This window comes from Podarcis gaigeae (genome assembly GCF_964106915.1).
Source record: "Podarcis gaigeae genome assembly, chromosome: 3".
In the NCBI taxonomy this organism is placed as follows: Eukaryota; Metazoa; Chordata; class Lepidosauria; order Squamata; family Lacertidae; genus Podarcis; species Podarcis gaigeae.
This window is the reverse complement of record NC_139680.1, coordinates 24,116,964-24,129,790: the sequence shown is the minus strand read 5'-3', so window position 1 is coordinate 24,129,790 and position 12,827 is coordinate 24,116,964.

Below are 12,827 nucleotides of genomic sequence, written 5' to 3'. Positions count from 1 at the left end.
GGTCTCCTTTCCTCCACTTATTGAATAAGAACAGGATATTTTAATTCCACCACCATCACAGAGGTGTCTGTGGAGGGGATATGTTAATTGAAAATGTCTAGTAAATCAGATTGGTATTGAGTTCCTATTGAGGGTATCTTGTGAGCCAATATGACAATGATGAGGGATTGAGGATGTGTCTGGAATGTGTCCTTGAATTCTAATGATGTTTCTTCCTTGCCTGGAAGGATAGTTAGGGCTGTCAGAGTGTTTGTAGAAACCAGCCTACTATACAAATGTAAAATTTATGCAAGTTCCTCCACAAGTGTTTGCCTCTAGAATGTGGCCTCCAGAAGGATGCATAGAAAGGACAGTCACCTTTCAGCTGATAAAATTTCTCCACTCATGCCATAAACCATCCAACTAAGTTGCCGTCCCAACCCGATAAAGGACGTTCCTGTATTTTGGATTGGGGGGGCAAAGAGTGAATGGATCAGAGTTCCTGCTCTGTCAGGTTCCACTGGAAATCGGACAACTTCCTCTTGAAGTACCAAATCAATGTTATCTTCTTGTATTTTGTGAGGTTCTTCTCTGGGAAGGGAATGCCAGGGAAGAGAGAGAGAGTCCGATTGCTTGTGAAATTGAGTTTTGTACCTTCGGCACACTTTGCTCTCTTGCATGCCTCTGGCCTTTCAAAATGTGGGCTGACCTAAATAGCTGCTTCTTCTTCTGTTTTGAACAAGAGATAGTGAGAACAGAGCTTCCTTCAGTAAATAGAAGAATGGTCTTCTGGGAGGAGGCCTAGTGTCTATGGAAGTGTCCCAGAAGATGCTGCTGCTTTCCTCTGGAAAGATTAGTGAGAAAGGCTTGGGAAATCCACTTCTAAGCATGCTGAAAGGCTTGTTGGAGGCCATGCACAAGCCATGGCTTGCTCCCATGCACAGTGCGAACTGGGGAAATGGCCACAGCTCAGCGGCCAAGCATACAGATGGTCTCAGGTTTAGCCCCTGATATCTCCCAGTAGGGATGTCAGGGTCCCGTGCCCAAAATCCTGGAGGGCTGCTGCCAATTGGTGTAGACAACACTGGTTAGACAGCTTCCTATGTTCCAATGTGTAATGGGAAAAGGGGGCTGCTCGTGCGTAAGCGTTTAAAGCCTCCAAGCTTTACCATCAGTTCCTAAACTTTCCCAGTCCGAGGAGCCATGGGTGCGTGGCTACCTCAATCGCTGGCAGAATCCGTCAGTGGGCGTTTCTGCAATTTACTCCAACATAAGAGTTCCTTGACGGAAACTCTTCTTCTGGATTCTCTGCGCGACAGTTTCCTCCGCGGAGTGGGCGCCCCAGCGGAGGTCCTGAGCCCTCCCCGCTATTCTCACTGGAAACATCTTGGAGCCCTTCCTCCGATGGAGTTTCTGCAGGAACTCTCCTTCTCCCCCTACTGTTTCCTTCCTCCGCATCCGAGGCTCTCCTAGCCTCCTTGAGCCCTTCCACCACCTGACTCTCCGATGGCAGTTCCCTGACACAATGTATTGACCATTTGTGGTGATGATAGTTCACTCTACGGAGGCCTTCTTTGTAATACAATTTGATTCTGGGGTCCTGGAGCTCTTTGCCATTGCACTACATTAGGAAAGGGATGCTGTGGGCCATAGAGGCATCACTCAGGAAAATGAACCATGCTGTTCTGTTTTAGTGCTGACCACAAGAAATGGGTGCAAGAAATGGGAATGAGTGGCTGAGTTGACAAAGCATTCCTCCCTCCCTCCCTCCCTCCCTTCTGGGAACTCTTATAAACTCCAGGATCTTGACTGGGCTTGAGCCATGGGGAGGGAGCAGCCCCCTTGCCTCCCCATAGTCTTCAACTCCAGTTAGCAGCTGCCTTCTGCATCTTGCTATTGGATTCTGCTCTGCCAAACACTCTAGTAGTAACCGAAGCTGCTCCAAACGCCTACACAAATTTAAGCACCCTTGACACCACCTTCTGCTCCTCTGCCGGCTTCAGCTCAGCAGCAGCTGCTCCCATCATAGCCGGCCTCCCAAAGCTCTGCAATGGTGACCTTGATCCCACCTCCAGTGCTGTTTGCACCCCCAACCAGTGCTGCCAAGGCCGGCTCTGCTGTAGGCCGCACTCCACACCTGCCTATTGCTGTGTTGCGGCACATGCCTGCCAGCCCTCCTGCAAGAGGGGCGTGCTGGTCTAGGGGGCGGCTGTGGCTGGGCCCCCATGCCACTCATACTCCCTGGGCTCTTTTTGCTCCCGCTGTGGGAGTGTTGGCATAGGGCAGGCACAGAGGCTGGGCCGGCGGGTAGGGGTGGGCTCTGGCACACAGGCTCAGCCCCACCACTCCAGCCTCACTGTGTCTGAGCAGCAACAATAATCGTCCTCCTTCTGTTTCCGGGTTTGGAAGAGAAGGAAATGCAGCCTTGCTACCCCAGAGCCAGGCATTCCATTGGGAAGAGCCTTTTCCCACTTCCCAGCAGGCAGGTAATTTTGCTGCCCCCTATCCTGCCAATATCCTGCCAGGGACGCTGGTGGCACTGTGAGTTAAAGCCTCAGTGCCTAGGACTTGCCGATCGAAAGGTCGGCGGTTCGAATCCCCACGGCGGGGTGTGCTCCCGTTGCTCGGTCCCAGCGCCTGCCAACCTAGCAGTTCGAAAGCACCTCCGGGTGCAAGTAGATAAATAGGGGCCGCTTACCAGCGGGAAGATAAACGGCGTTTCCGTGTGCGGCTCTGGCTCGCTAGATGCAGCTTGTCACGCTGGCCACGTGACCCGGAAGTGTCTGCAGACAGCGCTGGCCCCTGGCCTCTTAAGTGAGATGGGCGCACAACCCTAGAGTCTGGCAAGACTGGCCCGTATGGGCAGGGGTACCTTTACCTTTTTATCTTGCCAATCCAAGGCACATGTCCTCTTTTGCACCCCCTTGCCCTCGTTCTGGCTCTGCATGTGCTTCTGCATAAAATACATCATTCTCATACAGCTGCGCTTCAATTACTGAAAGCTCTATTTAGAACATTGATTCTTCTTACGTGGTTTTGTCCTTGCACTAGCTGTCAGTCTTCTTGATAATGGAGCAGCGTGTTTCTCTGCAACCAGCTCCTATCTGCCCACCCTCCCCTTACAGATTCAAGAGCAGCTTGAATCTTTGGCGTTTTATGGCACCATCTAGTGGACAAAAAAATGAAATGAAAATAGACATGATCATGGTAAATAAAAAATGTCAAATATATATTTTTTCTTACAAAGTTAAAATGAGAAATATGAAACAAAGTAAACAAAATCTCATTGATTTATTTTATTTTATATTTCTTAATGGATTGTCATTTTAACTTCATAATAAAGTCTTGAATTTTTTTTAAAAAAAATATTTTCCATTTCTTTTTTGCTTGACAGGTAATTGATAAGGTCAGCTTCAGACTGTCACTATTTTATTGGCGGGCTTCAAGCACAAAGTGGAAGTTTAGGTTTGCAATTAAAGTGGATTAAAGCACTCTGCTCCCCACCCCATCCCACAAACATTCCGCAGTTAGGAAAGTGATGGGAAATGCACTGAAAAGTGCAGGATGAACAAATGATTAATGGGATGATGGAAAAACATACCTCAAGCAAATCTGGATAAATGCCCATTGCAGTGGCGTAGCATGGGTTGTCAGCACCCGGGGCAAGGCAAGTAATTTGTGCCCCCTAACCCGTGGATTTGCACCCCTAACCCATGGATTTGCGCCCCCTAACCCTAACCCCCAGATGTTGCGCCCGGTGCAGCCGGCCCCCCCTGCACCCCCCACGCTACGCCACTGGCCCATTGTCATATAACTGCCCCACAAACAAATCTGAACAAACGCTCAGTAAAGACCAGGCACAGTCTCACTTTTGCATAAGTTTTGTGCAAGCAAATTGGGATAAATAAACAGGTCATCAGGAGGAACCAAGAGCTGAAATAACTTTAAATAACTTTTTCTGCTACTGACACTTCACTGGGACCATAATAATTAGGTCATTTGGGGAAATGATATTTTAAGTGATTGCGGGACAAGCTTTCCTTCTTCTTACTGTCTCCCAACAACAATCACTCTCCTTTCATGGAATATATTCATTGCTGAAGAATCCTTGGTTTAAAAATAAGAAAAACAAAAAAACCCTAGATTGATGTGCATGATACTTTTAAACACTTATATCAGATTTATTAATTGATTCAGAGATTCATAACAATGGCCAAGTGGACTAACTGAGTACAGGAGACAGATATTTTCCTGGCGTCTCCTCCATGCAATTTAATATTGATTTCACTGAAGTACAGGGGCAGATTGGCAATGCCAATGAGGTCTTTAAAAGCTTTATAATGAATATCTTTGATGACATAATTGAACGTTTGCCTGATAAGAAGTGCTTCCAATCAGACATAACCTAAATGAACCTGAAATTTCAATTAAGTTCTTAGAATGCTGCCCATTTCACATTCTTCTAGCGCAGCTGTATGTTTATAGTTACTCTGGGAGTCTGTGACATTTGTGTTGAAAGTGAGATGGATGGGGCTCCAGCTTAATTAAGTAATTAATTAATTATTTGTTTAAAGGGCTGGCTGTGGGTGGTAGGGATGTCAGGGAATTCTGATGGAAATGGGAGGAGAAATCACCAATGTCCATTTATTCATTCCGTGTCTGGAATACAGTCACTATTTGCGGCTGTTGCTTTCATTCTGCAAACAATATGTAATGGATGACTCCCCACTGGGGAAATTGCAAATTGGGGTAATTTGCAAGTTGTATCTCCTTTACATTGATATGATTGGCCTTTGCAATAAACAAGCACTAATAACGTACTACTAAATAGCATACTAATAATGTACTAAATTATGTAATTATTTATGTAAAACTCCATCACAATGGACAACAAGAGGACTAATACAGTTTTGGTTGGAAGCCGAACTGCAGCAGAATAGAAACAATTCTGCATGTGACAAACATGAGTCAGAACGCAAATTGATGCCTTCTGACTTCCTTAATGGGTGGCACACCCTCAGTTTTTGGACAGGGCTAGAGAAGGGGTGGCTAACCCTTAGTTTGGAGGCCAGACCTGGCCCCAGCAAGTTTTTCAGTTCTTCAGAGACCCAACTGATTTTGGTGGTAGTGATGGAAAAGGAGAAAATAGACATAGTCCTCGATTGAGTGAAGCATAGGACCCTGATGGGAATATGATCTCCCCTGCTCCATCCTCAATCACCAGATCAAAGATTTGATGAGTGGAGAGGGCTGTCTTTGCATTTGTGTTGGTTGGGAGGCTACATCCAGTCTCTGGATACAATTTATTTCTTTTTGTTAATTATTGATACTTACTCAAAGATATACAAAAATACATGCCCATTACAAAGTATATTTTTATAACATACTGAGATAAAACAGCTACTTAGTCTAAAAGAGAACAATGTCAGAAGGGAGAAAAGACAAGCAAAGGAGAAACCTAAAGGAAGAGCAAGAGAAAATGTAGAGAAAGAGAAAAAGTAAAGAAGAAGAAAGAAGAAAAACAAAACAAAAGGACTTCCGGCTCTCTGTCCTGCAGCTACATATGATATACATTCCTTAAGATTCAACCATTCCATCCTTTATAAACAAGTATTTTTCAATCTTCAAATCCAGCTATTACAAGTTCATTTTCTCTTTCACGCAAAAAGTCCACATGAAATTCCCAATCCTTAACAGATGTCAGTAATGATTTTTCTCTAATGCAACCTGTTAACATTGCCGTCTCAGCCAAGTCCAACAGTTTTACCAGTCATTCTTCTACAGTGGGTTGGGCTGTGTCCTCCTGAATATAATTTCTGATATATAGTGGTACCTCGGGTTAAGAACTTAATTCGTTCTGGAGGTCCGTTCTTAACCTGAAACTGTTCTTAACCTGAGGTACCAATTTAGCTAAAGGGGCCTGCTGGGCCTCCGCCACGCGATTTCTGTTCTCATTCTGAAGCAAAGTTCTTAACCTGAGGTACTATTTCTGGGTTAGCGGAGTCTGTAACCTGAAGCGTCTGTAACCTGAAGCATCTGTAACCCGAGGTACCACTGTACTTACTTACTTGGCAGTAAGAAAGCAAGCTCATCCTTCATGGTCTGGGGGGGGGGGAAGAGAATGGTCTTGGAAGTGGCATGAGTGCTGTTCTACTGGCAGAGACAGATATGTCTGCAGGATAATAAGCCAGCAGAAAGTTCTACCAGCAAAGACAGTCCACCAGTGCAGTGAGGTGAATACAGGGTGTGTGTGAACATGCCATGTTCACAGCCCCTGTGTTTCCTTGACATGCCCCACTGAATTGACATTGTAGTCAGTGGGAGAGAAGAAAAGGAGAAGAAACCCTCTCTCCCACCTATAGCTCATGTCTCTGCAGGGCAATGGATCTGGAGGTGTTTCTGTTAACAGATCTCCCACCCCAAAGTCAAGCAAGGATTGTTCTGCAAGTTCCACTAAGCTCAGAAATCCACATTCCTGAAAATGGCATCTCAGTCTTCTCCAGATCTCCCCAATAATGCTTAGGTTCACTTACCTAAATGGGCATCTTTTGATTGATAAGCGGGATACAAATCTTAAAAATGAATCTAAAATATCACCTTGTTTCATTTCACCACATTGACTGAGGGGAGAGGGCTCGTAAATTCAGCATCATATCATGATGACACAAGACAAGTGGTCCTCAATGTTCTGGTTGCAAGGGGGATGCTATAGGATGCTGAGGATTTTGGTCTGTTTTCTTTGCAGTAGCTGCAGATTTCTGAAGATCTCTCATTGGGCTCAGCAATGCTGCTCTAGTATGTGTGGCACTTGTGGAAAACTGCCATCAAATGTAACCAGATCGGCTAGTCAGCATAGGGTGGGGTAACAGCTGCCCCAAGCGTTCAGGGCTTTACATTCTCTGTGATCAAGGCTTCAAGACATTTATTAAACTGGAAGGAAGCCTTTTTTGGTCCTCCAACTCTCCAGACTGGATTGGGTGATGCCTTTACATCTCTTGAATCCCTATGAAAGGTGGGGAATGAGAGTGCACCTTACTGTTTCACCTCTGACTTCACAGAATGTCTGTACATGGGCATAACATTTAGATAAGACACAAGCACAAACGTGTGTTGCTGTTGTTTAGTCATGTCCGACTAAACGACTAAACAACAACAACAAGTCGTGTCCGACTCTTCGTGACCCCATGGACCAGAGCACACCAGGCACTCCTGTCTTCCACTGCCTCCCGCAGTTTGTTCAAACTCATGCTGGTAGCTTTGAGAACACTGTCCAACCATCTCGTCCTCTGTCGTCCCCTTCTCCTTGTGCCCTCCATCTTTCCCAACATCAGGGTCTTTTCCAGGGAGTCTTCTCTTCTCATGAGGTGGCCAAAGTATTGGAGCTTCAGGGTCTGTCCTTCCAGTGAGCACCCAGGGCTGATTTCCTTAAGAATGGATCGGTTTGATCTTCTTGCAGTCCATGGGACTCTCAAGAGTCTCCTCCAGCAGCATAATTCAAAATAATCAATTCTTTGGCGATCAGCCTTCTTTATGGTCCAGCTCTCACTTCCATACATCACTACTGGGAAAACCATAGCTAGCTAATATCCCAGACTACATCTGGGAAGCAGTCACAAAATTTTGGCCAAGAAATGTTGGGTTTTATTTTCATAGTACCCTTTTAAGAACATCATGGGCAAGTATAGACATGTGTGATGACAAAGGCGGGTCTACAAGGCATGGTGTTTCTCTATGCTATGTATAAGAACATAAAAAGAGCCTGCTAGGTCAGACAAATGGCCCATCTAGTCCAATATTCTGGTCTCACTGTATCCTGAAAATAAAGCTTGAGCAAAACAGCATTTGCTCCAGTTGCAATTCCCAGTCACTGGCAGTGGAGGTCAAACACAGCCACCATGCCCAATAGCCATTGAGAACCTAATTGTCCATGAATCTGTCTAATCCTCTTTCAAAGTTCTCCTGGCTGATGTCTGTCATCACTTCTTGGGGGAGGAATTCCTGAAAGACCTACATTGGCTCCCAGAACATTGTTGAGCACAATTCAAAACGTTGGTGCTGACCTTTAAAGCCCTAAATGGACTCAGCCCAGTATACCTGAAGGAGCGTCTCCACCCCCATCGTTCAGCCTGGACAGTGAAGTCCAATGCCGAGGGGCCTTCTGGCGGTTCCCTCACTGTGAGAACTGAGGTTACAGGGAGCCAGGCAGAGGGCTTTCTTGGTAGTGGCACCTGCCCTATAGAACACCCTCTCATCAGATGTCAAGGAAATAAACAACTATCTGACTTTTAGAAGACATCTTCTTAAGTTTTTAATGTTTGATGTTTTATCGTGTTTGTAATATTCTGTTGGGAGCCGCCCAGAGTGGCTGGGGAAATTAATAATAATAATAATAATAATAATAATAATAATAATAATAATAATAATAATAGTTTAACCATGTTCTGTGTGAATAAGTACTTTATTTTGTCTGCCTGAATCTTCCAACATTCAGCTTCATTGGATGACCCTGAGTTAAGAGGGATGAATCTGAATAATTGTATCACCCAATTCAGCCCTTACTTTATTATTTAGCAGTGTTTTCATATCATGTTCTGTGAAGGGAGGGCAGTTGACGTTTCTGAGGGACATACTTGCATGTCTATATTTGAGAGTACTTTTGTGCTCCTTCACATCTGGTTGCTGATGTGGATACCAATGAGAATTCCTTCTGGACTTACCTCCACAAGGAATAAATGTGGAATCCATACTGACGGAGGTGTGGTGCTGACATGGTAAGCATCCAAACGAGGAACAGGCAACCTATGTGATGCGTGTATTTAATTGATTTACATATTTTACATTCTGTGCTTTGTTGTCAAACAACCCCGGGGTGAGCCACCGCAATAAAAAACACACCATAACATAAAACCAGTGAGAATTAAAAACAGCAGCATTATGCAAAACATTATGCAGATCACTCCATGTCTCTCCACCCCACCCCCAGTGTAGGCTGCATGTGACAGCATCTTCCAAGGCCTGGAGAAAGAGAAAGGTTTCCAGCTCACGCCTGCCAAAAACTGTTTTGTTTCACCAAGCATTTCTAGGCAGTTAATTTCATTCAGGGCTGGTCATATTTTCTGCATTTTATAATTTTATGATGGTTTTATTGTGCTCTGTCATGATGTTTTTTAATGAGTTGTCACTTTATTAATACTCCTATATGTAAATAAAGTAGCATATTTGTACAAGAACCAGCCGCAGAATGCGTTATGCTCTTCTCCTTCCTGCCTGCTTCTGCTGTCTGTAAAGGGTAAAGGGACCCCTGACCATTAGGTTCAGTCGTGGACGACTCTGGGATTGCAGCACTCATCTTGCTTTATTGACCGAGGGAGCTGGCATACAGCTTCTGGGTCATGTGGCCAGCATTTGGCAGTAAATGTATTTTTAGTATTTTCGTTATTGTAATTGTTATTATTAATTATTTCTTATCAGTAGAAGGCAATGTTAATTTAGGCTTCTTCATTTTGAGGTCTGTATAATTTTCTTAAGTTAATAATAATAATAATAATAATAATAATAATAATAATAATAATAGAGTTGTTAGTATTATCCATTGAGCTTCAAGGCTGAAGCAAGGTAGTGGGAAATTGTGTCAAAGCAGTAAAACTTTTGGAATTGCAGAGACTGATGGAACAATACATTGTTTCCCATTCTGCTCAGTGTTCGTCACACAAAGCACTGTTTCCATTCTGATGCAGTGCATTTTCCTTCAAAAGCTATGTTATTTGTAGGGCACCATCTGTCCCTGCCTACAATATACCAGTTGTGACTGAGCGCAGGACTCCGGTGAGTCTTCTCGGTTAAGAATATAACCTAATTTAAGTGAGTGAATAGTGCAGCAGCAAATCACACACTGCTGAATAACCCCAATAAAAATCACCTGGTAATGTGAACATTGTGAATGTTAATGTGAACGTTGCTGAAGTAATAAAAGAGGGGACCCCCCCCCACCTCCTATAAGAAGAAGAAATATGGCTTATGATAAAAACAGATTCTGTAAGAGAGAGTGCTGAATCTTCTGAATTGGTAAATAATACCTCCGGTCAAGTTGAAGTTCTATTCTAGTCTGATTCTATTTCATCTACCTTGTTTCACTTTTTGTTCATAAGGGGGGGGGGGGCGGGGGGAGAAAGCAAGGGAAAAGAAATTGGAAAGATTGCCAGAACTGAGATATGCTTTAATATAGTATCACTGTTATTTGAAAGCTTTAACCAGTTGTGAAATCAGGTGGCAGATATAGGTTGTGCTGAAGAGAGGGAAAATATTGTTTTTATTAAATGTAATTGCTGCCTTTCCACGGGTTTCAAAAAGCATTTAGACACAGTCAAATGCAATATTTATTGCCAAGAAAACTAAACCAGGTTAGGGCAATATTGGGAGTTGGCATGTGGTATGTAGGTAGGTTTGTGATTGAAAAAAATTGCATAATAACTTCTTCCCTATAAAAAGAGAAGATGGCAACTTTAGGGCTTAGTGGAGTCACAGCCTTTCCCATTATTCGTTTTGCTCCCTAAGGAGGAAGCCTGCAAAATCAGGTCAATGGCCCATCTATTTTTTAAAAAAAATATTTATTAAAGATTTTCTTAATATAATAAAAAAGAAAAACAAAGAACATAACATATAATTTTACAATGACCATACTTTCTTCACTTCCTTGGACTTCCTCGCATCTCTCGTTCCTGCGTTCCAAATTTCCGATCTTTACCCAGCAAATTATCACCTTGTTTCAATTCTTATATTATAATTTTCCAATATTATCCCTAATTTTAGATAGTATAACCCCCAGCTTAGAAGCTTAATTTTAACATAATATTTATCCAAAAATTATCTTTTCTTATATTTTCATTTATCTTCATACTCCTTTTAACTAACTTATTGGTGCCATATTGTTAATAATCTTACATCTTTCTTAACATTCATACAATTTACAATATTTTTGTAAGTAATCTTTGAATTTCTTCCAGTCCTCCTCCACAGCCTCTTCTCCCAGGTCTCGGATTCTGCCAGTCATCTCTGCCAACTCCATATAGTCCATCAGTTGCATCTGCCATTCTTCCAGTGTGGGCAAATCTTGGGTTTTCCAGTGCTTAGCGACAAGTATCCTTGCTGCTGTTGTTGCATACATAAAAAAAGTTCGGTCCTTCTTTAACACCCTCTGGCCGACAATACCCAAAAGAAAGGCCTCTGGTTTCTTAGGGAAGGTATACTTAAATACCTTTTTCAACTCATTATATATCATTTCCCAGAAAGCCTTAACTCTAGGGCAGGTCCACCAGAGGTGAAAGAACGTTCCTTCAGTTTCTTTACATTTCCAACATTTATTATCAGACAAATGGTATATTTTTGCAAGCTTGACTGGGGGTCATGTACCACCTATATATCATTTTCATAATATTTTCTTTCAAGGCATTACATGCCGTAAATTTCAAACCGGTGGTCCATAACCTTTCCCAGTCAGCAAACATGATATTGTACCCAATGTCCTGTGCCCATTTTATCATAGCCGATTTAACCGTTTCATCTTGTGTATTCCATTTTAACAGCAAGTTGTACATTCTTGAAAGTACCTTAGTCTTAGGTTCTAACAGTTCTGTTTCCAATTTCGATTTTTCCACCTGGAATCCTATCTTTTTATCCATCTTGAAAACCTCTTTAATCTGAGCGTAATGTAACCAATCTCGCACTTTATCTTTTAGTTTCTCCAAACTCTGCAACCTCCAATTATCTCCATCTTTTTCTATTATTTCCCAATATTTCGGCCATTTGGCCTCCATATTGAGTCTTTTCCGGGCCTTAGCTTCCATTGGTGATAACCACCTTGGGGTCTTATTTTCCAATAAGTCTTTATATTTTATCCAGACATTGAACACTGCTTTCCTGACAATATGGTTGTTGAAAGCCTTATGAAGTTTAACCTTGTCATACCACAAATATGCATGCCATCCAAAAACGTTGTTAAATCCTTCCAAATCTAAAACATCAGTGTTTTCAAGAAGCAGCCAATCTTTCAACCAGCAGAAAGCTGCTGATTCATAGTACAGCTTTAAGTCTGGCAGGGCAAAGCCCCCTCTTTCTTTAGCATCAGTTAGTATCTTAAATTTGATTCTGGGCTTTTTGCCCTGCCAGACAAATTTAGAGATATCTCTTTGCCACCTCCCAAAACACTCCATTTTGTCCACCAGGCCAATGGCCCATCTAGCTCTGCATCTTTTTCTCATAGAAGCCAAACAGATGCCCATTGGAAGCTCTCAAGACTGAGGGATTCCCGGCCGCGTCGCCCACCCAGCCAGCCAATCGGGTGGCTGGGGGGCGTGGACTGCCCTATTTAGGGCCGGCGCGGCTGAGGCTCGCCCTCTTTTCACCGCGCCAGCCAACTGATTTTCCCACCCTCCCTCCCTTTAGGTAGGCTCCTGGCTTTGCTATGGGCTTCAGCCGGTCGCCGCAAGGGTCCTGGTAGGAATTTTTCCCAACTGGCAATTTCAGCCAATTTTCGCCTACCTCGTAGCAACTCATCACAACTCCTCGGTATTGGCAGTTAGGCATTGGTAAGAAGGGGTTAAGAGGATGTGTGTGGGGGGGGGAGGAAATGCCATCACCTCCCCCCAAAAGCTAAGGGTAGTCCGTTAAAGGATTCCGGGAGGGGGCGTGGCCCTGTCTGAAACCTATGGAGGTGTGGGCCTAAGGCACGCCCCCGAGTGCTGACCCAGGGGAGTTCCTAGTTGACGTGCCTCAGCAGGACTCCCCCTTTTGGTGTTAACCCATGCCGGTCTTCATGCAATCGGACTGGAGCCGGTTAATCGATAGGACCA